The sequence below is a fragment of the Cervus elaphus genome, chromosome 14 (assembly GCF_910594005.1).
Source record: "Cervus elaphus chromosome 14, mCerEla1.1, whole genome shotgun sequence".
NCBI lineage: Eukaryota > Metazoa > Chordata > Mammalia > Artiodactyla > Cervidae > Cervus > Cervus elaphus.
Genome location: NC_057828.1, coordinates 65,178,706 through 65,206,587, shown reverse-complemented (window position 1 = coordinate 65,206,587; position 27,882 = coordinate 65,178,706). Strand labels below are relative to the sequence as shown.

The 27,882-nt window shown below is 45.2% G+C and overlaps 1 protein-coding gene across 3 annotated transcripts in view; it reads left to right on the top strand.

The window, feature by feature from the left end:
• Nucleotides 1-16,280: 16,280 nt before the first annotated feature.
• RGS8 (regulator of G protein signaling 8) overlaps nucleotides 16,281-27,882 on the top strand; it is a 47,705-nt gene continuing 36,103 nt past the window's right edge. For all 3 annotated transcript variants that reach the window (XM_043924386.1, XM_043924383.1, XM_043924380.1), the window contains exon 1: nucleotides 16,281-16,914. The gene's annotated coding sequence lies outside the window, so the exon portion shown is untranslated. The remainder of the gene's footprint in view (nucleotides 16,915-27,882) is intronic.

The window sequence follows — 27,882 nt, the reverse complement described above, 5'->3', positions numbered from 1 at the left end:
CTCTTGCAAATACAAAACCTGAGTTGAGTGAAACAAGGTGGGAACAGTGAACGGAGCTGATGAATCCCGCAGGGCTGCCCTGAGGACAGCGTCTGTTTCTGTAACCTGGAATCTTGGTGTTTCCCGCCTTTTCTAGGACCTCAGCATCTAGTTTCTTTCCCTTCAGCCTATGTGCTACCTTGTTGGATAAGCTGTCCAGAGTTGGAGTCTGTTGCTGTAGGTGTTTCATGCTGATTGGATACCATGACCTGTAAGGGATACATGATTTTTGTTATTTCTATGTTAAAGAGGAGAAAACTGAGGCAAAGAAATGTCAAAGTTGCTTGAGCTCACAGAGCAATTAAGGGGCAGGGGTGAGATTTGAAAAGATAAGAATTAACTTGACAATAGTTTGCAACTCAGTATCTTTTTCTTAAAGTCAGGCTATAGGTCGCTTGTCCCAAGTAGACAGGGGAATGCCAGTGAGTGTTATCCAGGGCCAAAGCCTGGTCATCCCATGGTATGCCATACAGTCTTGGGCCCTTTGGAGTAACTTACAGTTCACCAGGAGCGAAGGAAATGCAGTCCTTGGATCCTAAAGGCAATCAGATGTGAGGTGCCACATAGATGTGGAGACTGTAGTTAGAGGGAGGAAAGGTCTTTGTCTTCAACTGGCTCAGATGTGTTTGAGCCAGGCGTACATTCTGACGCAAGTGGCATGGGGGTGTGTGCAGGTGTGCATGTGCACTGGTACCTACTTCATAGTTCAGATTCTTGAAACTTTTCCTTCACTAAGCACTTGTGCCTGGTCTTTGGTGAGCAAAGAGCGACAGCTGAGGCGGGCAAAATTGATTAGAGTGGAAATGATGAGATCCTAGGTTTTTCCACTAAAATATAAGACCCATAAAATTAGGAAAGTGAGAGTAGACGATATCCTATAAAGAATAAAAAAAAACCCAACTTATACATAAAAGCGCATCTGCAGAAGTAGGAAAAAAATCAGGAAAAAGAAGAGCCTCTCAAACCAAAGAAAAAGAAGGAGAAGGAGGGCGGTTAGGTCACTCTTCCTTTCTAGGTCACAGGATGCTGGCCGGCCGAGTGTTCCGCACAGGGGAGTCCTCTTTGCACTGTGCTCTGTTTGTGTAGAGCTGCTTTTAGGGGAGCTGTGTGTCAGCCAGCAGATGCTGGGAGCACTGTGTCCCCTTGGATGTTCAGAGGTCGTCGCTTCAGGACATGCAGCTCTGGGGTGTGAGCTGAGAACTGCTGGTAGCCTTGAGCCTTGTTCTCCGCCTGAGCCCCAGTTGACTTCCCAGAGTTTGCAGTCCGGTTCTTTCTTTTCTTTTTAATATTTATTTGGCCATGCCAGGTCTTCGTTGCAGCACGTGGGATATTTGATCTTCGACGAGGCAGGTGGGGTCTAGTTCCCTGACCAGGGATTGAACCTGGGCCCCCAGCACTGGGGATGTGGAGTCTGAACCACTGGACTGCCAGGAAAATCCCCAGTCTGTGATTCTTCAGCGTCTGAGTGCCTTGATGCGGAAGAACACAATGGGTCTCTGTCTGGAGCCAGTCTGGTGGTAGGAGAGATGGAGTCGTGCTAACACACGTGGAGCTAAAATTACCCTGCCCTTATTTCTGCAGCTGAAAGACACATACTCTGAAAGTCATGGGTATTATGCTGTCAGACCATGGATGGCTTCAAACCCCTCGTCTGAGCCCTGATTTCATCCCAGGGTGGGGGAGCCCAGGCACGCCTCCGTGGAGACAGCAGGTCTTTGGTTCAGGGCTGACAGCTGACATGTCAGTTTCTCCTGCATGCCTCTCCTTGAAGGACACTGTTGGGCCCAGACCAGGGTTTCCTTTCCACCACCTCCTGGGAGGTGGTGTGGGCGGAAACTCTGTAGTCAGGTTGCATTGGTTAGGGAAGAGGCTGGAGTGAAGACACGTGAACAACAGAAATAAAGTGCATAGTAAATGTGATGTGCTTGAATCAACCCCAAATCATCCCCCACCCCTCGCCCTGATCCATGGAAAAATTGTCTTCCATGAAACCCATCCCCGGTGCCAGGAAGGCTGGGGACCCATGCTCCAAGCCATGTGGGGTTGTCATGTTCTTTTCTTGTTCTTACCAGTGCTTAGTTTTAGAACGGGATCTGAAATAAATCCACACTGAGATGTCAATGACAGACAGTCTAGAGTGTTACCTCTTCAGGAGAATTTGGTTTTGGAAACAAAATACTCCCACATTAATTTTAAGAGTAGAGAAGCCATTTCTGGGGGTATCAGGTCTTCCTACTTAGGTCGTTAATTACCTGCTCGATCTTGGTGTTCAAATCTCCACCTGCTCAGCTTAGCAGGTGGCATGGTTAGCACCAGTTGTAAAGAGGAATCAGAGTCTTTATAAGGTGTACTTTTGAAAAGTTTCTCAGGGACTCTGGGGCACCGAATCGCCTGTCCTCTCTCCCTCCCTTGCTCCCGAAACTCTTCAGTTATAGGAGAAGCTATAAAGTGGGTGTCTGCTGTTCCCTTGCTAAGTGATGCTTTACAAGAGGCATTTGTGGGAACTTGAAACTCATGCAGGAACTAGGAGGGTTTGCCAGTGTCCCTAGATAAGGCCTTGTTTTAGAAGGGACTTTACTCTCCACATCTCTGGTCCTTTTATTTATGTAGCCACTTGCTTGTTCACAATGCAAACATTAAATCTTACCTTAGTATTGATTCCATGAATACTAGGGGATAATTTCTAAGACTTTGGCTTCAAGTCCATCCACATGAATGCAGAATGTCCTAAAGTAGTCATTTTTTTAAAAATTGTAGTACAAAGTACGAACATACCTAACATATATGTCATTTCCCATAACAACCCTTACTTCTACTATGTGTAAAAGATGTTGCTTGACCTCTGAACTGAGCTCAGTGGTTTCCTAGGTCGCCTGCAGCGAGGAGGCACCTGGCTGGCACGTGTGCAGGTGAGCCTGTGTGCTGGGTGCCTCGGACCTTGCTGCTGATCGTGACTGGGTCAGCCTGGCCAGAGGTGCCTTCTGAGAGTCCCTCGCTCAGCCCTAAGAGGGGGCTGCCGTCTCTCCCACAACAGACCACGGACAGCCAGGGTGCTTTCCCAGGAGTGGGGGCAGCAAGCATGGGTCTGGGATTCCCACCCAGCAAGTGACAGACACACAATCCACCTTACCAGGTCCTCCGGCCATCACAAAGACAGCAGCAAGGGAGTAGGAAGGAATCTGTTTTTACTAGGAGAATCTGGCTGAAGGGCTAGTGTTATAGAGCCATGATTTTGTCCCACTTTGTGTATGGGTCCAACATGGCTCTTGCCCCCTCACTGCTTTTCCCATGTTGGCACACTTTTCTTCCCCAGATGATTGAATTGGGGAAGGCTCCTGCCGCCTGAAGTTTTCCCAGGTGTCTCAGTGGTAAAGAACCTGCCGGCCAATGCAGGAGATGCAGGTTTGATCCCTGGGTCAGGAAGATGCCCTGGAGAAGGAAATGGCAACTCATTCCAGTATTCTTGCCTGGAAATTCCCCTAGACAGAAGGGTCTGCTGGGCTACAGTCCGTAGGGTCGCTAAGAGTCAGCCATGAGTTAGTGACTGAGCACGCACGCCTGTCCTTTGAGGGACAGTGTCACGGATTTCAGGCCTAGGAATGTAAACCTAAAGGAAGACTGTGACTGTGATGGGCTTGCCAGGAAGCGCCTGAACTGAGGACACGTGACACATTGAATGTTTGCTTCCTCAGTGATTAACTCATTAGTAAATTCAGACACGCCGTCTCAAGGGGAAACCTCTCCAACCCATTATTGTGAATGCCCATGTATCCTGGGAAGTGATTCCTCCTGCTGTCTTCTACAGGCTGAAAAATGTGTGTTTTATGCAATCAGAGAAACAAAGAAAATCATAGTATAGTTCCTGGAGGAATCCCTATTTATCTGAGTCTCATTAGATCAAAAGCCATTTAGGTTCTGCTGATATTTTGGGTTAAAATCAGTGCTATTTAGGCTCATATTTAAAGCTGTAGTGAAATCTCAACTGTATGCACACCAAATGTGTATATACCCTTCCTGAGAAGATGGCAAGCTTCTTTAAGGCAGACCCTGTTTCTCATACTTTCTAACTCCTGTAAAACCAAGAGCTGTGTGCCACCGTTTGTTGCTGCTCAATAAATATTTGTTGAATGAACGATGCAATTTGTGGCTTAACTCCTACAAATTTTAACCTCAAGTCTGCTTTTCTCAACACTCAGCCCACTCTCTGAACTCCGCTCTGACTTTCCAGTCAATGTGTGCTGAGGAAATGCAAACAAAACGTAATTAGGAAGGTAAATCTACTGCAAAGTGCACACACACAAACAAATGTAGGCCAAAGGCAAATTTAAATGGTTTTTCCAAATTGCCTGCGTTTATTATCCCTGACCCTGTGCTGGCCCAATTTTTACAGATAATCAGGTTAGAGCTGATATTGGTTCTGTATTTCCACTTCAGAACAGAGGGGGAAGGTGGGAGGATGCTGTGAGCATGGATCAGGAGAACATAAAGTTAGAAAAACCCCAGAGTTGTGTGGAGTCAAAGACACAAAAACGAAAGTGATAGCATTTTTCTTAGCTGAAGTCTATGCCAATTTACGTTTTGTCTTCCCCTCCACAAGCTCTAATTCTATTTTCTGTCTTAGCGGGTTCACTCAGGGTTGGGCCAAAGGGAGTGGTTGGCAGGTGGGGTTTGTGAGACCAGAGCAGTTTGTTACCCAGACTAGTGTCATCTTCTCTGGGGATGATAAAACTTCGCCAGCCTCCAGGGAGCAGTTCTGGTTTATGCCTTTGCTACCACCCAAGCATCTCTCACAGAAATTTGGGTTGTAGGACAAAGTGCCCCTCCCCCTTCAGAGGACGATCTGTAGAGGTTGAAGACTGGAGGGCAAGGTCAGGGCTCTGATTGGGAATTGGATACTCAGTCTGGACCATGCAGAACCCCTCTATCTTGTCTAGCCTTGCAGAGTGCATGCCACTTGACAGGTACTGACAATGAATGAATGAACAGGTGAGGGCATGAATGAACTTGCTGGAAGCAGACTGCTCCCGCCCCTTGTCATTGGCCTGCACATCCCGCTGACCCAGGGTGCTCCCATTTAGCAGAGGTGACTTACTGGCCATGTACTTACACTTAGTAGACTGTGCTCTAATGTTAGTTAGGTGTCTGTTTGGTGCAAATCAAGGGACAAAAGTTTTTAATCTCCTTCAAAGTATTGGGTCACCTCCCACTGATCCATTCCTTTGACCTGGTCTGAAATTCCTATCATGATTATCAAAAGGGTTAGGTAACAAAGCTGAAGAGTTGAATTTCTCTAGGAAGTCACTGGAAAACTGTAACATTTATTTATTTAGGAAGACACAGATAGTGTAAATATTTTACTTAGGATTGGACTTTTAACTCTCTCCCAGGTTAGCTGGTTGATCCCTTTGCTAACAAGTACATGAAATATAAGGCAAAAGCTTTAAAAGCAGAGAAACCAGCAGTAATCAGGAAGGATGTAAGGACAGAGACAGCTCAAGGGTTTCAGCTCTGGACTCTTTTGACTGAACTCTGAAGGGGAGACCTTTGCCTCTGCCTCTTTAGATAGAGGGTCCTGCTTTCTGATTTTACCCAGACTTTGCCCCTTCCTCAGCTGGAAGTCAAGATCCTTTGTAAGTAACATTCAATTTTCCAGGCTGCTGGACAGGAGGAATGCTTCTAAGAGTGTTCTTGAGGTCAACCCTGTAATCTTAGCTCCTCTGAGGAGCAGTCACTCCCTCCAATGTACGTGTTGCAGGAACCTCTTTCATGGCACACCCAGAGGGGCAAAAAGTTGCATTTGTTGCAAGGAAAGATTGGTATATGGCCCGAGAGAAGTGATAACTCAAATCTGCCTTTTCTTCTGACACCTGGCTGAAGTTTTCTAAACACAACTGTTATAATATTATAACGTAACAGCTCAAAGACATAACATAATTCTGCTCAAAGACACCCGATGTTTGTTTTTGTCAATCAGCTCCAACTCCCACTCTTCTACTCTATGCCTCTAATGTCAAACTTAGTTGTCATCTTATTTGAGTTAGAGCAACAGATAAGGGGAAGAAGAGGCCTGAAAGTCATGTGGGATATATTTAATAGATTTTCAAGAAAATGGAGTATATGTACATGACAAACTTCTGACATTCACAGTATTTATTAATTTATTTATTGGAATGGGGAAGCTTGGAAAGAATATTTGACTGGGATTGGGAAAACTTGAATATGAATTCCAGCTCTGCTGTATTACTCACAATAAATTCTTAGATGATTTCATTTTCTTCTGGTGTCTCAATTTCCTCAAAGTTATTTACTTAACCTATTGGATTTGTTGTGGTGATCAAAGTAGATGAGTGAAAAAGAGTCCTTTCAAGTGATAAAATTTCAATTCAAAGTACTTTCAAACAGAATTACATCAGTTAACAAGAATTAGAGATTTCATCAATTTTTAGGTGAAGTGCTTATTTCAGTTTTTTTGTACTTGATAAAATGAGAAATCGAATAAAAAGTATTCAGTCTTCCTGAGACACCTCTGGATCCAGGAATGCTGCTATTTTATGGAGGCTGGTGGCTCAGATGGTAAAGAATCCACCTCCAATGAAGAAGACATGGGTTTGATCCCTGGGTCGGGAAGATCCCCTGGAAAAAGGAATGGCTACCCACTCCAGAATGCTTGCCTGGAGCATCCAATGGACAGAGGAGCCTGGTGGGCTACAGTTCATGTGATTCCAAGGAGTTGGACATGACTGAGTGACCAAACATACATACACACATGGAAATTAGAGGGTGACAGAGGCATCTTGCATCTTCTATAGACAGAGTCCACCTGAAGAGGGACCTGGGGTCTTGGCTAGAATATCGCCTAGGACTGGCACCTCTTTCTCTCAAAGGGGAAGCCAAAAAGAGTGATGCTCTTGGTTACATTTTAGGACAGAAATGCTAAGGGGTCAGAGATTAGTGTGCTTATTAAAATACACAGGGACAAAGTGACGCGATGATGTGTAGAGTGTGTGTGGGGAGGGCGTTTTGGAGGGTCGGGTTGGGGTGAGTGGTTTCACCTGCTTCCTTCCATTTTCCAGGGCCAATGACTTCAGCTGCTGCCCAGCAACAGCCGGTTCATCAAAGCCTTTGAGAACAGCTTTGAAAAATGTGTCAGCCAATAGGCGGGCAGGACCGGCCTGGCAGCTGAGGGACCCTCTCGCTGGAGCGGAGACTTGGGTAGGAGCAGATGGAGGCCTTCCTTCCCTTGGCTGGCTCTCAGGGCATGCAGGCACTCAGGGCTTAGAAGCTCAGACCAGGGCAGATTCTTGCCCTTGGCCCACAGTTCCACCAGGAGTTTCTTTAAGCCCCTCTGCGGTTTCCTTGGTGGGTGTGAGGCGCCGGATCTTATCCAGGGCAGGCACCCTGCAAAGGTTTGCTCTCCCATTACATTTGCCTCCAGTCCTCTCACGTGTCATTAATCAAGCTGCTGAACCGAGCCGGCACTGCTGGAGCCCGGCATTCATTACAGTCCTCAAGGGATTCATTTCTCTAGATTCCAGACCTCTTGGCTCTCAGAATAGAGATATCGGTGCTGCCAGGAAGGCCCCAAGTCTGCAGCACACTGCAGGCCACTCCGGGGACATTCCCCGCATCCCCATCCCCAGGTTCTGTGAATCCCCTTCCGATTCTCAGGGTCCTTGCAGCAAGGAAGCTGGCTTTGGGAAGTGGCAGCCCAGGGAGAAGGGCCTCCCTGGGGATCTGTATGGGACTTTCTGTGGACACAGCCGCACGGCGGGGATCCAGCCTCATCTTGTTAAAGGTTTTTCGCTTTCCCTGTGGCAAGTGCCGGGACGACTCTGCCCTTTTCTTTTTCAGGACTGGTGCAACTTCGAACACTGGAAAAAGAATCTGCTCAGTTAAAGATTCACCCTCACCTAAATAATACTGCTGATTCTTTACATCTACAAAAAGGAGATATCTTGGGGAAAGGTATATATGGCTTTAATTTTAGGGGGAAAATAAGTACACATCAGGGAAGGGCTTAGATTTCTTCTCGGACTTTATGGAAATATTTTTTGGCTTTTCAGAGAGAAAGGATCGTTTGCTCTTCCAGGAAAATTCAAGGAGATAATAATAACTACTTTATTGAGCATTTATGTCTGGCAGGAATTACTGTAAGTGTAACCACTTGTGAGAGTTGTTATATGGATATAAAAACTGAGGCACGGGGACTTCTCTGGCAGTCCAGTGGCTAAGACTCCGTTCTCTCAATACAGGGGACCCAGGTTCGATTCCTGGTCAGGGAACTAGATCCTGCGGGCCACGACTAAATGTTCTAATGCTGTGATAATCCTGAGTGCCGCAACTAAGACCTAGCACAGCCAAATAAATACATATTTAAAAACAAAAACAACTTAGGCACAGCAGGGTTAAGTCACCTGCCTAAAGTCACACAGCTTTTAACTGGTGGAGCTGGGATGCAAACCAAAGCAGCCTGGCTGCAGAGTCTGCCCTCTTCACTCCTATAACGAAAGCAGCTCAACAAACAAACAAAAAACAAAGAAACAAACCATGTAATGATCAAATGATGCAGCTCCTTATTCCAAGGCTATCCACCCATTTGTAGATTTTCATGGGTTTGGCTTCTTCTCCTTGATTTTATATTTTTCTCCCCTCTGTTGTCCAGCAGCCCCTGTACCAGAGGGTGGCAGGGCAAAGGAGAGACAGGGAACTCACGTCCATCACATTCAGTGATCATTAGTCATTCTAGCAAATGTCAAGTGAGGAAAACAATCGGTTAATTTGTGTCATCCTTTTCAGTCGTACCTCTAATTCTCTTAATTAGAGACAATAGCACGCTGAACTTTTTGGAAACCCTACCAGTTCTCAGGCCTTACTTTTCTCTGATTTCATTTGGATCATTTTCATAAACAAGGTGGTGACCCACAGCAACGCTTTCTCAGTTATACGTTTCTATCCATCAATTGAAAAAGGAATCATGTTTCAATATATCTATTTTTTGGGGGGTGTTGGTGGGAGTGGGGGGTTACCGGTCTTACCACATTAGACATACTTGCTGATTGTAAGACATCTTAGCTACAGAAATGTTAAAATGTGAGCAAGAATGTGTTTTAGAATTGAGAAAATAGAGTATTTTATTCTTATCATTCAACAAGAAATAAACCTTGTTAAGGTAGCATTTTGTAAAGGTTCTTCTTATGTGGTCTGCCCTCTCTGGGTATCAGAATTTTGATTACAGATTTCAGCTGGAGTTCAGCCTGGTTCAGATATCTATTTTTAGCAATAGCTTAAGGGTTTTTTTTCTTTTTTTTTCCTTGACAAGAGGATTACTTAAGAATAAGAGAACTGACTCATGGAAGGGGTCTGAGTTTCTGTCTTGTTAAGAAGGGGCTGGTTTCAGGGGTTGCCTTCCTAATGGACTAGAAGTTAAGTGGAGAGTCTTATCTGAGGCAGGAGAGTTGAAAACGGCAGAGAGGTGAGCCAGGTTTGAGATCAGGGAAAGCAAAGATTCAAATTCCAGAAATAAATTCAAGTGTCAAGATTGTGGTTGATTTGTCATAAAAGCGGCCCCATTTCTCAGCGTTTCCCTATGCTCATGCCTTTATGAAGTGACTTTGCGGCCCTTCTCATCAAGTGCGGTGCCTGTTTATCGAGTCTTGAATCTCTTCTGGCCTTATGGCTTGGTTTGGCAAATAAAGTATGGCAGAGTAAGGTTGTGTCAGTGCCAAGCCTGGGCTTCAGGAGGTCTTTGCACTTCTGGTCTTTTCCTTGGGACCTTACCTCTGCCAAGAAAAGCTTGCCTAGTCACATGGTTGATGAGCGACATGTGTCCTTCACCCTAGCCAACAGAACTTCAAGTGCCAGGCATGCTGGTGAGACCATCCCAGGCCAACCAGGCCCTGCTGACCCACCAGTTGACTTTGGATTCATGCGCCAGCCTAACCAAGATCAGCCAAGCCTGGCCCAAATCATCAGAACCAGTCAGATGACTCAGAGATCCATAATCAATAACCAATGGTGATTATTTTAAGTTACTAAGATATTGAGTGGCTAGTTACACAGCAATAACTGACAACAAAGACCAAATACAGGATTGAAATTAGGGCATCAGACCTAAAGGTACTTAGAATAACAGAGACTCGGTTTGGAGCAACAGCTGTTCAAAAACAAAAGATGGGCTTAGAGGGTCATTGTTGAGAATGGCCTTGCAATGTATATGACTTAACTTCATGAAAAGCAGGTAGATGCTTAAATTAGATAGGTTTTGATATAGGGACAGAGGCAGGGTAGAGAGAATGAAACCTAGATAAGCAACTGAGATTTGTTTATAGAAGTATGCCTAACATTGGTATCCTTAGCATAATGCCTGACCCTAGCAAGTGCTAGATAAATATAAATTGACTAAATTAATAAGTAAATCCTCTTTCTAGTAGAAATTTCACTTGTTCTTTCATTCATCCTTTCAACAGATTTTATATTAAGCACTATATATGGGTGTACAAGCTCATAAGTGGGCAGACATATGGGCATGATCCTATATAAGTTTTGAAATTCTCTATCTACCACAGAATGTGTGTAAACAATTTACTAAGCATTCATCTTAAGCATGTGCATATGTACATCAAGCTGTAGTGGGTTCTGATATTTACCTCCAAAAGGGCTGGGTGTGGACTAGGAAATGTCTCTTCTATTCAGACTCTTGTTGTTTCGTTGCTCAGTCATGTTTGACTCTTTGTAACCCCATGCACAGTAGCCCACCAGGTTCCTCTGTCCATGGGATTTCCCAGGCAAGAATACTGGAGTGGGTTGCCATTTCCTTCTCCAGGCGATCTTCCTGACCCAGGGATCGAACCTGCCTCTCTTGTACTGGTAGGTGGATTCCTTACCCCTGAGCCATGGGGGAGGCCCCTCTGTTCAGGCTAGGCTATCTTATTCTTTCTTTGACTTCTGCAAAGTCTATGGACCATATCTGGGTCCCAGGATACTCATGTCAGATATTAGTCTGGGATGTAGCAAATGCTTTCTTAAATGGCTGTTCAAGAATGATTGTAGGTAGTTTTGCAGTTGCTCAAAATTCAGATAGGATTCCTGAGCTCCAAGAGATGCACAGTGCTCAGTGAGCTGAAATGTAGGAAAGTTTGTGTGCCTTCAAAGTGTTCTGTAAAATGTGAATTGTGGCTAGTTATTGCATGTTTACTTTTGTGATGCTGCAAATGTATCTCACTGGGATCTACTGCAGTGATGGGAAGGGTTGGGACCTGCTCCTGGGCAGGTTTCCAGAGTCAATGTGGAAAAGGACTAATCCCTTTAGCAAAGGTAATGGATGCTGAAGACTTGATGCTTTTGAACTGTGGTGTTGGAGAAGACTCTTGAGAGTCCCTTGGACAGCAAGGAGATCAGATCAGTCAATCCTAAAGGAAATCAATCCTTGAATATTCATTGGAGGGACAGATGCTGATGCTGAAGCTCCAATACTTTGGCCACCTGATTCGAAGAGCCGACTCATTGGATAAGACCCTGATGCTGGAAAAGATTGAAAGATTGAAGGCAGGAGGAGAAGGGGATGACAGAGGAGAGATGGTTGGATGGCACCACCGACTCAGTGGGCATAACTTTGAGCAAGCTCCGGGAGATGGCGAAGGACAGGGAAGCCTGGTGTGCTGCAGTCCATGGGGTCTCAAAGAGTCAGACACGACTGAGTGACTGAACAGCAGCAACAATGAATGCTGGGGTAGCTCCTAATTGTTCTTATCAAACGCCTTCTCTGATTATGGTCTTTTATTGTTCTACTATTTGTTTCATGTATACAATGATGCGGCCCATCTGTAGGTTTCAAATACAACCCATCTATGCATGCACGTGTGCTCAGCTGCTCAGTTGTGTCCAACTCTTGTGACCTCATGGACTGTGGCCTGCCAGGCTTCTCTGTCCATGGAATTTTTCAGGCAAGAATACTAGAATGGTTTGCCATTTCCTCATCCAGGGGATCTTCCCAACCCAGGGATTGAACCTGTGTCTCCTGCATCTCCTGCATTGGCAGGCAGATTCTTTACCACTTGGAAAGCCCAGTCCATCTTTGACTGTATCCACTCAAAGGAACAGTTATCACTCATCACAAAAAATGAGAGAAAAAACGAATGATTCAGTGTGTGTATGCATGCATGCATACTTGTGTGTATACATGTGTATGTGTGTATATATTTCTTTATATCAGTTTCTAAGTACCTAAAAGTGGATTAAAAGTTTCCAATTGGGCTTTCATGGGAAGAATTATCCTTCATTCTAAGGTGATGTCCTTCATACTTTTTTGGCAGTAAGATTGTTTTTTAAAATAATGGTAATAGCAGATAATCACTTTTAATGTTCTTTGGAAAAATAAAGATTGATGATCCTGTGGTTGCTGCCTGGGAATTTTATAAATTTACCAGGACCATGATTTACCGGTCTGGAAATCACTTAAAGGCTACACTAGGCAGGGTGAAAGACAACGGATGACTCCTTGCTCTCTGTGTGTGTGTGCTAAGTCACTTCAGTCATGTCTGACGCGTTGCAGTGTTACGGACTGTACCCCACCAGGTTCCTTTAAGGGATTCTCCAGGCAAGAATACTGGAGTAGGTTGCCATGCGCTCCTCCAGGGGATTTTCCCAACTCAGGGATTGAACCCACTGCTCTTTATGTCTCCTGCATTGGCAGGCGGGTTCTTTACCGCGAGGGCCACGTGGGAAGCCCCTCCTTGCCCCTCTAAAAGCAAGAAATCCCTGTGAGGCAATTAGACATTGGGACAAAATATTGAATAGCTGGCAAGAAGTTCCAAAGTTATGATCAGTAAATAGACTATGTCATAATAGGTGAGTAAATTAACATACTTATTACATTCAAGAAAAAAATTAACTGATCTGAGGTAAAAAAAGGTAGATGAAGGTTTCAGAAGAAACCAGCACAAAATCACCTTTCTCATAAAACCTGGGTTTTATTAGTTACCAATGTCAATTTTACTCGTTAATATTAGAAATGAAGTTGGGGTAGTAGATACATTAAAACTGGCTGATGTGCCAGGAAAGGAGCTGGAAATACCCAGAATGGGTTTGAAATCTGGGCTACTCCATGATGTATGAGTGAGCTTTTGCTGTGTAACATAATATCCTAAAACTAAAGCAAAATGGCTTAAAACAAAAATCATTTATTGGGTCATAATTACATGGGTCAGCTGGGCAATCCTTCAGGTTTGTGCAGTTTAGTCAACCTTGGTTGGGCTTGTTCATGTATCAGGTCAGCTGTGGGTTGGATGATGGCTGGATTATATACTATGGGTTATCTACTATCTACTATGACCTCACCTGACTGATGGTTGACTGGCTGTTGGCTGTAGTAGTGACTGGGATCACATGTTTCTATTCATCCAGTAAGCTCTCACATGAAGACAGACCATAGGATTCCAAAGTAGCAACAAAGAGCAAGTCCCAGTTTGCAAGTGTGTTCGAAACCTCTATTACATCCTATTTGTTTCATCCTCTAAGTAAAATCTTCCCAACTTGTTTGCCTAGGTATACTTGGGTGTGCTCAAATATTTCTTCCCTCAGCATTTGGGCAATGTGGCAGGGCCATGGACCCCACTTTCTCCAGTGTTACATAAAAAATTTATTTTTTACAATCAAAGTAAATATATTGATATCAAATAACCTAGAGAAATTAATCAGTGTAATACAATCGAAGAAGAAATCTCTCACAGGTTGGAGATGCTATTGGAACTTTGCAGAAAGGACACCCAAGAGAAAAGGGTTATATTTTGAATGCAAATGTGATTCATTGTTCTCATAAATTGCTACTCAATCATGCAAAATCTGAGATTCAGAAGGAAAAAAGTCTTGAGAAGGTTATGAACTCTTTTATCGATCTTTTTGCTAAATAGATCCATATTTTAAAAAATTTCATTGCAATATAATTGACATGTAACACTAGTTTTAGATGCACAGCATACTGATTCGATATTTGTATGAATTGTGAGTTGATTAGCACAGTAAGTCTAGTTTAAATCTATCACCACACATAGTCATAATTTTTTTTTCTTATGAGTAGAATTTTTAAGGCTTACCCTCTTAGCAACTTTCAAATATACAACACAGTATCATTGACTATTGTCACCATCAGTCAGTTCAGTTCAGTTGCTCAGTTGTATCTGACTCTTTGTGACTCCATGGACTGCATGCAGCACACTGGGCTTCACTGTCCATCACCAGCTCCCAGAGCTTACTCAAACTCCTGTCCATCGAGTTGGTGGACTCGGTGCCTTTGATATACATACAAATATTGAATCAGTATGTTGTACACTTGAAACTAGTGTCACATGTCAATTATATTGCAATGAAATTTTAAAAAATATGGATCTACTGTCACCATGGTGTATGGTATATATTATATCCCTTGACTTGTTTATATTATATCTAGAAGTTCATACATTTTGACTCCCTTCACCCATTTCACTCAACCCCCCATCTGGTAACCACCAATCTATTCTCTGTATCTTTGAGTTTGTTTTTTTGTTTTTTCAGTTTCCATATAAGATTATATGGTATTTATTCTTCTCCATCTGACTTATTTCACTTAGCCTAATGCCTGTTGTTGCACTGTTGCTGATCTCTGTGATTTATCCATCCTCTTCCACCTAGTTGTGTTGTTTTTTAGTCTTTAAGTCCTGTCCAACTCTTTGCCACCCCATGGACTGTAGCCCACCAGGCTCCTCTGTCCATGGGATTCTCCAGGAAAAAATATTTCAGTCAATTGTCATTTCCTTCTCCAGGGGATCCTTCCGACTAAGGGATGGAAACTGCATCTCCTGCGTTGGCAGCGGATTCTTTTTTCTTCCAATCCTTCTCTACTCAGCATCTCCTCAAACCCGGATCTGATAATGCAAATGATTTGACCAACATTGCTTTGTTTAAACTCCTTCTTCTTCTTCTTTTTTTTTTTTTTACTATCTGGTTGCAATGTACCCATTAATTTACATCCTCCTCTGCAGCCTCCTATCACACTCTACTTTCTACTCCAGCCTCCCTTGAAATAGTGCTCACTGTTCCCCAAGCCCCTGCGGGCACCTCTAGACTCTTTGCCTTTGCCCAGGCTGTTTCTCAGCCTTGAATTCTTCTCTCACTAAACTCCACGGGTCAAAATCAACTGGTCACCTTCAACATGCAGGTCAGATGAGGCTTCCTGGGAGACGACCTGGTGGACCTGGTCCAGCGTTTCCGTGTCTCCCTTTGAGTCCTTAGCCCCCTTATCTATGAGTTAGCATCACTTACTTAAAGCTCTCCCTCCTCTGGATCACCTGAGACGTGACAAGGATGTCTCAGTCATGTTTGCAACCCACACGGCGCACAGTCGGCTCCAAGGATCGTTGGCCGAATTGACCTGATTTTGTTGAACTGGGGCAATGTCTGATGCTGCAGTGAACCGGTTGGTGATCATGACCGATCACAGCAGCACCGTCCTAACCAGAGCAGCTGTCCCCTGGGGGTCATCTGGGGCGGCGCTTGTCAGGGCGTGTGGAGGCCGGCCTGAAGGAAAGGAACTAGCTTGTATCAGGAGGACGGGTCCCTGGAGATCCGTTGCAGTTCTTGGCCCCTGTATCCCGCTCCCCTCCCTCCAGAGAAGGTCCTCATCTGAGATCTCTTTCCCTTCATTAGCTGTGCTTGTCGAGTCTCCCCAGCTGCACTTCCTCTGGTCTTTTCTGGCTTCGCTGTTTGTTTATTTGTTTCCCTGTCAGCCTCTTTCTCTGGCTGTGCTTGTAAATAGAGCCGATGACTGTCAGCTCTAGGGCCTGTGTGGTGAACCTGCCGCCCACGTGGGGGCGGCAGGTCTCGTAGACTCTAGAATCTGATGCCAAGGGTTATTTATCCCTGACGCTCAGAAACTGCTCCAGGCACTGGCCCGAGCTGTCCAAAAGGTTTTTCTCCTGATCATCCAAATGGAACTTTACAAACAGAAGCATCACACGACATGCTCTCTCCTTCCCCTCCCGGCCCTCTCTCTTGCTTCTTGTCCTTGCCACCACACCCGCATCACAGGTTGGGCAGCTGACCGAGGGGACACCCAGGCTGGCCTGTGCTGTGGAGTGGCAAATACCACGAAACGTTTCATGCATTACACTCTTCCCTGGCTGATTTTTAATCCTCATTGAGAAAGTTAGAACTGGGCTCCCTCTACCTTGCCCAGTCATTCCAAATTCCTAAAGCCAGAGCATCCTTGCTTGTTGGCTACGGCAGGAGAGACCTCTTTGAGGCTGAGCCTTTGTCTTTTGCGTCCATCCCGGTCTGTTTTTGGGCCGAGGAAGGTTCTCCTCTCTCCTGAGGCCAGTTACCCTGTTTCACCCCCTTCCCTGCTTTGCAACCCGGGGGACCTCCTCCGTCCCCACCTCCACCCTCAGACCCCGGTGGGCTCTGCTTCTCCCTGCCTTCTCCAGCGCACTGGCCCCTCCGAGGCAGCTGCCAGTGAGCCCGCTGTCAGCGGGAGAGCCTCATAGGCAGTGCCATCCTGCTCCAGTCTGCGGTCCTCCCCCGACTCTGCGTGGCAGCGCGCATCATCTGTCAGCGCCCCCTCCCCTCCCTCCGCTTCCCCACCCCCTTCCCCAGGCGCTCGCTGCCTTCCCGGTTCATGAGATGCAAAGCCCGGCAGGCGGGTGAGGAGCCAGCAGGAGCCGCATGTTGCAGCTGCCCTGCTTGGGGCACCCCCCACCCCCCGAGGTGAGGTGAGCCGCCCCTCGGCAGCCCTCTCCCATGTGCCAGGAGGTGGCTGACTCGGTCACTCAGGGCTTCACCGAGCCATGCTCAGCTGGGGCCGGCGCCAGCCAAACCTTCCCAGCTGCACTTCCCTCCGCCAGACAGGTAAGAGAGAGCCGCTCTTCCAGCCAGGCCGAGAGGGTCCCCGAACTGGCCTTCTCCAGCTGGCCATCCTGAGCCACGAGTCTTGCTGGGAAGTGCAGGACACCCCAGTGCAGAGAAGGCACTGTCTGTCTGTCACAACCCTACCCTCCCATTCTCTGACAGAGCTCCTCGGACAGACTGGGTTAAGCCGGTCACTCTTGCCAGGAGCAAGGGTGCGGGAACGTGCCCATTCTTCCCGGTCAGTGTGCACTAAGCTGCCAATATCCTGGTATTGTTCTTTCTCCTCCCCTGAAACCTCCTTTCTTGTCCAAGGGGACGCAGTATCTCCCCGCGCATCCCTTCGGGGGCTCCGTGATTACGGTAGATTGCTGCCTGGACCGTGACATTGTCTCTGTTCGTTTCATTCATGCCGCCTTTGCTGTTGTGTAAAGCGGATCGCCGGCACAGCAGTCTGGCTGCCCACAGCATCTGTTCTGTTTCCAGACAGCGTGCAGGTCTCCTGTGCTCCTGGTGACTAATGCTGGTGACACATTCCAATGCAGGAAAACTCACAATCATAATGGGTTCAAGGGAGATCAAAACACATCAGAGGTCACCGATTTTTTTGTTTTTTTCAGCTTTTTTGAGATGTAATGACAGATAACATTGCAATGTGTTTAAAGTGCCCAATGGGATGATGTGATACATGTATGCATTCTGAAAGGACTCCTACCTAGAGTTAATGAGCACATCCACTGGCAGGTCACCAAGTTCTAGTTTCAAATATTTTTCCACATTTTTATTATTGCATATAATGTTGAAAGAATATCAGAAAGTTTTGTTCACATTCTGGATTGTTTTCTTAGACATAGTCTTAAAATGAGATTTGCTGGGATGGTGGTGTTTTTTTTTTTAAAACTGATACAAGTGACATATAACATTGTTTTGGTTTCAGGTTACAGTGTAATGATTTGATATATGTATGTATTATGAAAAGATCACCGCAATAAGTCCAGTTAACTTCCATCACCACACGTAGCTGCAGTTGTTTTTTTTTAAGGGGAGGGCAGGTCACCAATTTGTAAGCAGTGAGTTGAGGACACAGGAAGCACCTATAGGAGTGATGAGTCCTTGGCAACAGCTTCTCAGAGCTGTCTAGGGGGGCGTGAGGGAGAGCGGCTTCTCTCTGTGCTAGAGTCATTCCATCTCAGCCTGTTGTTTCACTTCATGCTTACAACCTGGCTGAAGGTCCTCATAGGTGTTTATCTTGGGATGCTTTCAAACTAATGAAATAAGGAAACTAAGGAAAGCCTACCCCTTCCTACAACTTGGGTTATTTTTGGATTATTTGTTCCTACAGTTTTGGAAAACTCCAAATTTTTTGGGAAGATGCAGGAGGTGCTGGAAAGTGGGGGAGTGAGATAACGGTTATCAAGAGAGCATCTAAGTGCTTGGGGGAAGTTCAAAGCTCTAACTGGCAATGTGTTATTATGCTGATGATGGCTTTTACTTTTAGTTTGGGAATGGTATCCCTATGAGCACTCAATCAGTCTGGCAAACTGTTTTTATTAACCATTTGCTCTATGCTCAGTCCTTAGAATAGGTGTCCTAGTAGAGGATTGATGGGAGTGGGGTGAATGGGGATTGGAGAGTATTGGGTGGCCCCTAGTCCACGTGGCCTGGCTGAGGTAAGCTACTCCTGGAGACCCTGTTATTTTGGCATTAAAATTTCTTCTCACACAGTGCTTTATGCACAAAGGAATCTTAAAACTTTCTCACATTCTTTGTCCAGTTGAATTAGACTTTCACTTGAAGCCAAGGTCTTTCTCCTATGGGTCAGTGACCTTCAACCACAAGAGTCATTTCACAAATGCCAGGGACTCCCAAGGGATTGAGTAAGAGGTAGATGGTTGGCTGCACAAAATCCATCATATTACCATTTTAAAAATCCTCCAAATGTGGGTCTCAAGGATGGGTCAGCAGCAGCAGTACTGAATGTGATGCAATGTTTTATAGAATGGAAAAAACCCTGGTGGTCCTGGGTTCAAGTCTCCCTAAGGTCATTAATTGAATTACCCTGTGCCCCTCACTCAGGGATCTGGTACAGCTTTGCTTTTAGCATCTGTAAAATGGGTACAATAACAAGGGCCCAACTTACCTCCAAAAGTTTTTATGAGGATCAACTAAAAAATGATGATAGCTGCCAGTTATCAAGATGTGCTGGGCAACTTTACTAGGTACTTTCCTTACATCATGCTGTTTAATCCTTCCAAATTCCCTAAAACGTAGTCTCCAGGAGCTCAAGAAACTTGATCAGCTAAAGAAGTGAAAGCAATTTTTAGGTTTCGGCAGTGCCATACAAGTATAAGTTTTGTTGTGTATCACGACTTCATGGCTTAGGATATTTATCCTGCTAATCCTTTCCCAGGCTCTCCTGTCCCATGTGCTTGCTCATTTCATTTCTGTCCAAATACTTACAGCTCCAGAGCCACTAGAAATGCTCATTGCTTTTCCTCTGTCTTGAAAATTAGAATATTTTTCACTGTTCAAGAAGCATCAACATTCTCACCAGAACCTTTATCAGGGCTCTCTGTTTGGAATTTCCAAAAAGCTTTTGAATCCTTCAATAAAAGGTCTAAAAAGAAGAGGGTCTCAGAAAAGCTGAATGGCTTAAGGTAGATTCCTCCCAGGGCCTTGTCTCTCAAGGAAAAGTGTCAGAATTTGCTCAGCATCTTTGTGCATCAGAGTGCACCCACACAGCCCTGGTCCCTCCTCCCGCCCCCAGTGCAGACATTCATGTGCACCGTCACAGGCCTGAAAGCAAAGCATTTCATTTTCCAGGGGGCTCTGTGAAGGTAGGAACAGATCCCAGCGGGAGAGCTGTCCCTGGTCTCCACACCACCATTTCCTGCCACTGTTGGTGTGGCCAGCCCCCATGCCCGGGTCTGGTGGCTCTGGAGCTTCCTTCTTACATGAATCTGGCTGGCTGGCTGGACTGGACCTGGCAGGGAAGACACAAACGCCATTGGCTGAAGTCATTAAAAATGGAGGATTAGAAACAGCTGATTTTCTATTCAGAGGAGGGGGAGAGTGCTGAAGCTGCTTTCTGCCCACAGCTGTAGACCCTGATGGCAAATGGTAAAGCTTTTGTTACTGTCTATGAAGGGGAAGAGATTGATAACCAGCACCCTGGCACTTCGAGACAGGAGGAGAGCCACACTCCTATTGTGGCAGGGCCTCGTGCACTCACATCTCAGCCCCAGGGCCTTGAAAACTAGGTCCCGCTGCTTCTCCATGTGCTGCTTTGCTGCCCCATCCTCTGCAGCCTCCTGTCTACCCCTGTGTGGTGTTTGGCCTCTGTCTTCTAAGACTCTGATGCTCTCAGTGTGACTTCATGTTTTGATAAGGTTGAAGAATTTACAATCCATGTTTGCTTAGATATTATTGAATTCTTACAGTAGCTCAGGAAGTTGGCATTGCTTTAGTATTCTGATTTCAGAGAGGAGACAGCAAGGTCTTAAGCCGAGATAACTTAGCCACAAAGGGGATGAGTTGGAGTTTGAACCCTTTTTACCGGACCTGAGAGCTCATGCCATTTCTGTAATTCCATGCTGCCTCTTCCAGTCATCATCCTTACTCCAAACAGTCTCACTCACCCATCCATTGTCTGGTTCAGTTAAGTTCAACAAACATTTACTGAGCATCTTATTGGTGCCAGGCACTGGGCTAGGTGCTGGAGATGTAGAGAAGAAAAATCTTTTACCTGTGTCATCTGTATAGGTCATGAAATGGACCTATGGCGCCTGGTACATTGCTTGGCGCATAGGAGATACCTAAGGGTTAGTTGAATAAATGAATGGAAGCATGGATACAGTTTCCTGTCCTTGGTGAATTTAAGAGGCTGGGTAGGAGCTGAGACTTGTAGGCACTTAATCGTGCCAAGTGCCGAGGTAGAGAAGTATGTCCGGAGCACAGAGTAGGGCAGTTGCAAAACCTGGCTGTACAGGGGAGCCTGCTTGGAGGAAGTGGTCCTGAGCGCAGCTAGAAGGGTGAGGAGGCAGAACAAATTGCAGAAACGAGGCTTAGAGACTTGGAATAATGATGTGTGCTCAAGACTGTGAGCAGTTTCGAGTTATTAGAGCATGAAGCATCAGCCACTGGGGTGGTGGGCAACTCTCAGGTAGGTGGGACCCAGTTCCTGAGGAGTTTATGTGTCAGAATCTTTATTAAAGCTTGAACTTTATCCCGAGGCTTGGGCTTACAGGTTGTGAGGCGAAGGGACCATAATCATGTTTGTGATTTAAATAGGTGATTATGGCTGCAGACTGGAGTTGAATTTAAGGAGGTAGGCTGGATCACAGGCCAGAACAAGAACCAGGAACTATGAGCCAGGAGGTGAACTAGAGCAATGGTAGTAAGGAAAGAAAGGAGGCAGGTGTAAAAACCGTGACGATTTAATCAGTATGGTTTGGTAACTGCTTGACTATAGGAGATGAAAGAAAAGGTGTCATCTCTAATTGCTTCCCTATTTTTGGCTCAAGTTACTCAGTGGATGTTGGTGCCAGAAGCTGAAACCAAGGATGGCAGAGAAAGCCAAGATTTATAGGTATATGGGGGGAGGGTGGGGGGAAATGGGTCAGGAGAAGCAGGTATGATGTGCTCAATTTTTAGATACATCTGCATATGTTGTGCCTGGGGAATATCTGAGAGAGATATTCACCAACCCATGGGTTATAAGAATGTTTACAGTTGGGAAAAGGGCCAGAAGGAAAGTATTTGGAAATGGTCAGTATATCTGTGTAGATAGGAGTGTGGACAAGGATAAGATTGCCCAAGAAGCATTTAAGGAGAGGAGAACAGGAAGCCAAGGTTAGAAAGCAGGAGAATATCAACATTTATGCTTTGAGAAGAGGAGGAAGGAGCTAGCAAAGAAGACCAAAGGGAAGGGCAGTTAGGACAGTGTCAGGTTGAGGAGGCTAAGAGAGTAGGAACGCTAGAAGTGAAGGGTCACTGTGGTGGATGCAGTGAAGAGGTCCTTAAAGACAAGAGTCATTGGACTTCACAGGATGGGGGTCCCTGTTTCAGGGCTGTGGTGGGCATGGGAGCCAACTGTGAAGGACTGAGGATGGGAAAGGAAGTGGGGAAACAGGAGATGCTGTCAGACAGCTTTGCTGACAAAGGGAGGAATGCCTAAGGGGGATTTTTTAAAATGAAAGAGTACTTTTATTTGTAAGTGTAATGGGGGAGAGAAAGAATAAAGATAGAGAGTTTATCAAACAGGATTAAGTGGGGAAGCAGGGCCTCGAGGAAGAATTTGTCCTGATAGACACAGCTGCGAGGGGTGGATATGTGTAGATGTGGGTAGGTTTGCACATGAGGAGACAGGAGAAGAGGTTGAGGTTGTTTCATACCTGAGGGCTTGATGATCATGATGAACCAGGAGATGAGGCTGTGGGCATGTGACGGATCATGTTATAGAAGCCCTCTCTTCTCTATGGGTTTCCCAGGTGGCTTAGTGGTAAAGAATCTGCCTGCAATGTAGGAGACGTGGGTTTGATCCCTGGGTCAGGAAGATCTGCTGGATGAGGAAATGGCAACTCACTCCAGTAGTTTTGCCTGAAAAATTCCATGGACAGAGGAGCCTGGGGGGTTACAGGCCATGGGGCTACAAAGAGTCGGACACGACTGAGCGATGGAGAATGAGTAGGGGCACTCTTCCTTACACTCTGGCTTCCTGCCCTTTGACTGCCTTCGCAGAAGCCAGCTGGCCACTGGGAAGCTAATTTGTAAACAGTGAGTTCACTGTGTAAGGCTCAGGTCACAGTAGGGGCAGGGAAGGGTCGGGGATGTAAGCGAACAGGTCATCCTTTGCATCCTCATCCAAGGTTGACTTGTGGCCGGATTCTGGATGTTTGGGCAGCTCAGAAGTGGGAGGAAAGGAAGCAAGTAGCTGGATGCTGTTCTAATAGCTCTGTGCTGAGTCCTGACTGTGGCTCTAAGAAATGTGACTTTGGGCAAAGTCTTTAAAGTTTAGGTTCTGTAGGTGATATCTGAGAGTCATACCCACTCTAAACCTCTATGAATTTTAGCACCTGCTCCCTAGGAGTCAAATAATAGTTTTGTTTTGTTTTTTAAGTTGATTTATCCATGGGGAAGAAAGCTTACAATGGAAAATAAACAGGAAATTAATTTCTATTCAAATTGCATCTTTCATATTTTAATTTCCTTGCACTAACAGTTTACACATTGTATGCTCTTTTTACTAAAGCGTATCTTGTCACACTAAAAAAACAAGTTAGGCATACTATCAAAAATACACAAGTCAAGAAAACAGGACAACTCAGCTTTGACCCCCTTGCACTCACCACCCTGGATGATTTTTAAGCAATTTCCAGATAGCATATCATTTCAATGTTAAATATTTCCGAGTGTATTTCTAAAGAGTAAGATTGCTTAAGGAAAAAAAAAAACACCTCAGTATTGATATCACACTAATAATAATATCTAATCAGTGCTCATACTTCCCCCAATTGTCTCATATTTTTTTATGTTTTTAAACTCAAATCAGAGTCCAAGTTAAATTTCACATGCTGTATTTGGTTGATGTGCTTCTTAAGTTTTTGTTTTGTTTTGTTTTTTAACACTGATGGCCACTGTCTAAGAGTCCTGTAATTCCACAACAACTCCTGATTTCATGTCATTTCCCCCAGTGTAGGTCTGCCATTTAATTTTAGGAGCTCTAAGGGAACCACTGCAGTTTAGACAACAAAGCCTCTAAAGATTCATTTTAAAATTCCTTCTAGACACACTTAGAAGGAGAAGTATAAAAATAATAAATTAAAAAAAGAGGATAGAAAGAAGAAAAGGCTGGAGGGAGTCATAAGAAGACACATGAAGGCTCAAGCGGAACAAAAGAAAAGAACTTTTGTAGCAGGGACTTAAGTAACCCCCATCCACCAAGAAGCTTGAAAACCCTTACAAATGTGTTTCATACTTTTTTTCTTTTTTTTACTGTCACCTGGCTTAGCAAGTGGCAAACATGAATCTTTAAATAATAACATTCTGTTTATTTAGTGTGTTTTCCCAGACAGCTTATCAAATAGCTGAGTGGGTATCGCTGAAGTCATCCTCTATGTAAAGTGGGGAAAGGTAGGAATTCTAATTCCCATTTCACAGATGATGAAACAATTGATACAGCTAGTAATAGTTGTATCACAGTCATTTGCTGTTCATCAAACATTGTGCTGAACTTGATGATGTTATCTAATTGGATCCTTTTAACAAGCTGATGACATTGGTATAAGGATCGTTATAATCTTTATAACAAACTGATGACATGATGAAAATAACACTCAGAGAGGGAGAATAACTTGCCCACAGTTACAGATCTGGGGAAATCAAGGAGCAGAGATGGAAATTCAAGGCTGTCAAACCCACTGTTCTTTTTTTCCAGGTCAGTCTGCTCTCTACTAAGTCATCAATCTTGTTCTGCATAGACTTGCTCACTGGCAAAATTCCATTTAGAGAGTAGCACAGAGCATCACCAAATATAATAACAGGGTACAGTGTGCTGGAATTTGCAAAGCCTTTTCCTTCCCACAGACTGTCTCATTTCTTTCTCATAACCACCTTGAAAAATAGGGCAGGTGTGTTAATTTGTGTTTTACAGATGAGGAAATTGAAATTCAAAGCTCTTGGTTATGTTAGTTGGTAATCATGTAGCCAGTGAGGGCAGTGAGTGTCACGGAGCTAGTTTGCAGCAGAGTGAGGATCAGAGGCTCTTTCTTCTGATTCCAGATCCCGTGTTTCTCGGGTCCTCTTTGCAAACCTCCTGGGCCCACACCTTTAGCTGCTGACTTTTTTCCATGCCCCCTCTGATGTTCCTTGTGCAAAGTCGAGTAGGCTTATTACAAATTAAATATCAGGAAGCTCAAACTGATGAACAGGAAGGAAATGAGGCTGCTAATGCTCAGAGGAATGGAATCGAGATGCAGTTTTTTTAGCAGAATTTTGGGCCAACTGGCCTCTTTCTGTCCTTCCCTTCCCTGTGTCCTTCCAGTCTCTATGGAAACCCCAAATCAATGTGGCATATGTTGATTCATGTTTCTACTGTTACTAGGAAGCTACAAACTGGAAATTGCTTTTAAAAGATTTGTGGAAGAGCTTTAGCATGCTGACCAGAATTCAAATCTAATATCCAAATGACTGTTTTATTAAAAGCTTTTAATGTGGTCCTATCCTAGGTGGTATGTTGATGAAATAAGCACACAGGGGGCATTTGACAATAAACCTCCACTTCCACTATCGTGGCTTTTAAAAATATTATATTGCAGTCCTAATTCCCTTTATCTTCAATGTAATTACATTTCTGTGGCCCGTGTGACAATGCCAGGTGTCCTTTTGCTCTTGATTAATTCCACTCTGCCCCAACCAGGCAGTTGGGAACAATAGTTTGCAGATGCCGTAGGTACCTGGACGGCTGCCCCTGGGCGTCATTAACATTAGGCTGACTTCCATGTTGACCTGGAGACTGCAGAAGTCTGGCGTGTTTCTGCCATAAGGAATCCTCGGTGATTTTTCACATTTTCTCATGAACTGAAAATCAAATGCAGCTGACATTTATTAAACACCTGCTCCATACCAGGCAATGAAAATTGATAGCAGGGGGAACGAGTCAGAGAGTCTGTCTTTGTGGAGCACACAGTCATTTGGGAGGATCCGAAAACATAAATCACAAGGATAAACTACAGGCTGTGATGCGGGCTGTCAGAGAATCACATAGCACAGCGGCAATGTGGGATGGGGGGATTCCTCCGGATTGTGGGAGCTCTGGAAAAGCTTTGGAAAGGCCAAGTTCTAACTTGGAGATGTTGGGTTTCAGGAAGGACCTGGGAGTTAAGAGACAGACCCAGAATGGAGACATTCAGAGAGCCTAGCTGAGGAATCAGGTCTGTGCTTGCATGCATGCATGAGTGTGTATGTGCACGCATGCACAGGCCTGAGTGTACAGCGGGATATGAGACTGGATAGGTAAATGGGACCAAATTATTGGAATATCAGGCAGGACAGGGAGTTAGCATGGAGCCCACTATACAGATGATCTGCTTTGTTGTTTGTTGTTGCTGTTTAGTCGCTCATTTGTGTCCCACTCTTTTGCAACCCCGTGGACTATAGCCCACCAGGCTCCTCTGTCCATGGGATTTTCCAGGCAAGAATACTGGAGTGGGTTGCTGTTTTCTCCTCCAGGGAATCTTCCTGACCCAGGGATCAAACCCGTGTCTCCTGCACTGCAAGTGGATTCTTACCACTGAACCACCGGGGAATATTTGCTTTATGGATCTATTCAGTAGCTCACTCTTGTGGTAGTGGAGTGTGCCAGAAGGTTTGTGGGGAATGGGGGTGATGAAATAGGGACAGAAGATCAGTTATTTAGGGGAGGTGGAAGGGCACATATTGTGCTGGCTGCTGGTAACCTCTGACATGGCAGCATCAATGGATGCGAGATGAGGAAATTCAGAAATAAATCAGAAATAAGGTTTAGAAATCAATTCAGCAAGAGGAATGGAGGGAAAGAAACCCCAGATACCTGCATTTATTACCCTGAGGGTCTGGAACAGAGTGATGTCATGAATGCACACAGGAGCCCAGCAAGAATGGAGGACTTGGAGGGGAAGGTGGTTGTTTTGCAGACTGTTGAGAGTCTGCAGGGTCTGACAGGGGTGGGGCTGTCTAGAAGACCTCTTGAAATGCAGCGTGGAGCTCAAGAGAGCTAGGACCCAAGCCCTGATTCTGGAGAGAAGCTGTGCCCGGTGCTTGGGAGGATGGAGTTTTACAGAGGAGCAAGTGCAAAGAGGGGCGATCATCAAGGTGCCCGGCAGCCAGAAGTGCCGAGAAGCCAGAAGAGCCAGAGGTGCCAAGAAGCCAGAGCAGGGCTTGCAATGATTGTTTTCCCAGGAAAAACCATGCGTCTCAACCTGAGATGCCATCCTAAGCCTAATTTTCAGCCAGCAGCTCAGGAGCTGTAAACAGAGACTAATCCAGAGTTCTATGTCCCTGGACCAGAGTCCAAGTAGCAAGTGCCCTTCTCATTAGCCCTCCAACCTGCTTGCCTTTTCCTGTCTCTCTCCTTTGGGAAAGAAAACCATGCCAGGATACATATCCCCTCGCCTAAATTCTTTATACACCTGCCTCTATAGGAAGGAAGATAAGAGTCCTCCCTTAAAAAATTATGTATTTGTTTGACTGCACTGGGTTTTGGTTGTGGCATGCGGGATCATTGGGGCTTTTCAGGTGGCGCTAGTGGTAAAAAATCCATCTGTCAATGCAGGAGACACCAGAGACGTGAGTTGGATCCCTGGGTTGGGAAGATCCCCTGGAGGAGGAAATGGCAATTCACTCCAGTATTCTTAACATGGAAAATTCCACAGACAGAGGAGTCTGGCGGGCTACAGTCCATGGGGTCGTCAGGAGTTGTTGGACACGACTGAGTACGCACACCCGCACCACTTGGGATCTTGAACCCGGGCCCACTGCACTGGACTATAAGGGAAATCCCTAGAGTCCTCCCTTGCGAGGGACCTGTCCTAGGTCTGCGCTGCTCAAACTGGGGTGCTGTGAGCCTACTCCTTGGTGTTTAGGAGAGTTGGTAAAAAAATAAATAAATAAAAAGTTTGCAGTGCTTTTAATTTTTTTTTTTTACTCATGCTAGAATCATGTCTACACACCCTCATCACTCTGCTCTTTGTATTCCTGTTCTTTCTTTTAAAACTTTATTAATTGTGGTATCGCTTCTTAAATGTTTGGGTTGGCTTACTGACTTGCTGTGACTGTATTAATTCTCTCAAGGCTAATTGAAGATTATGATGCCTAGTTAATATGGGTCAGCTTCCACTCGAGCCTTGGGATCCTGTACAACACCCCGCTGTCTCTTCAGTGCCTTTAAATCCTGGATGCTGGACTGGGCAGTGTAAGCCTTGGAGGAGGTCTCCA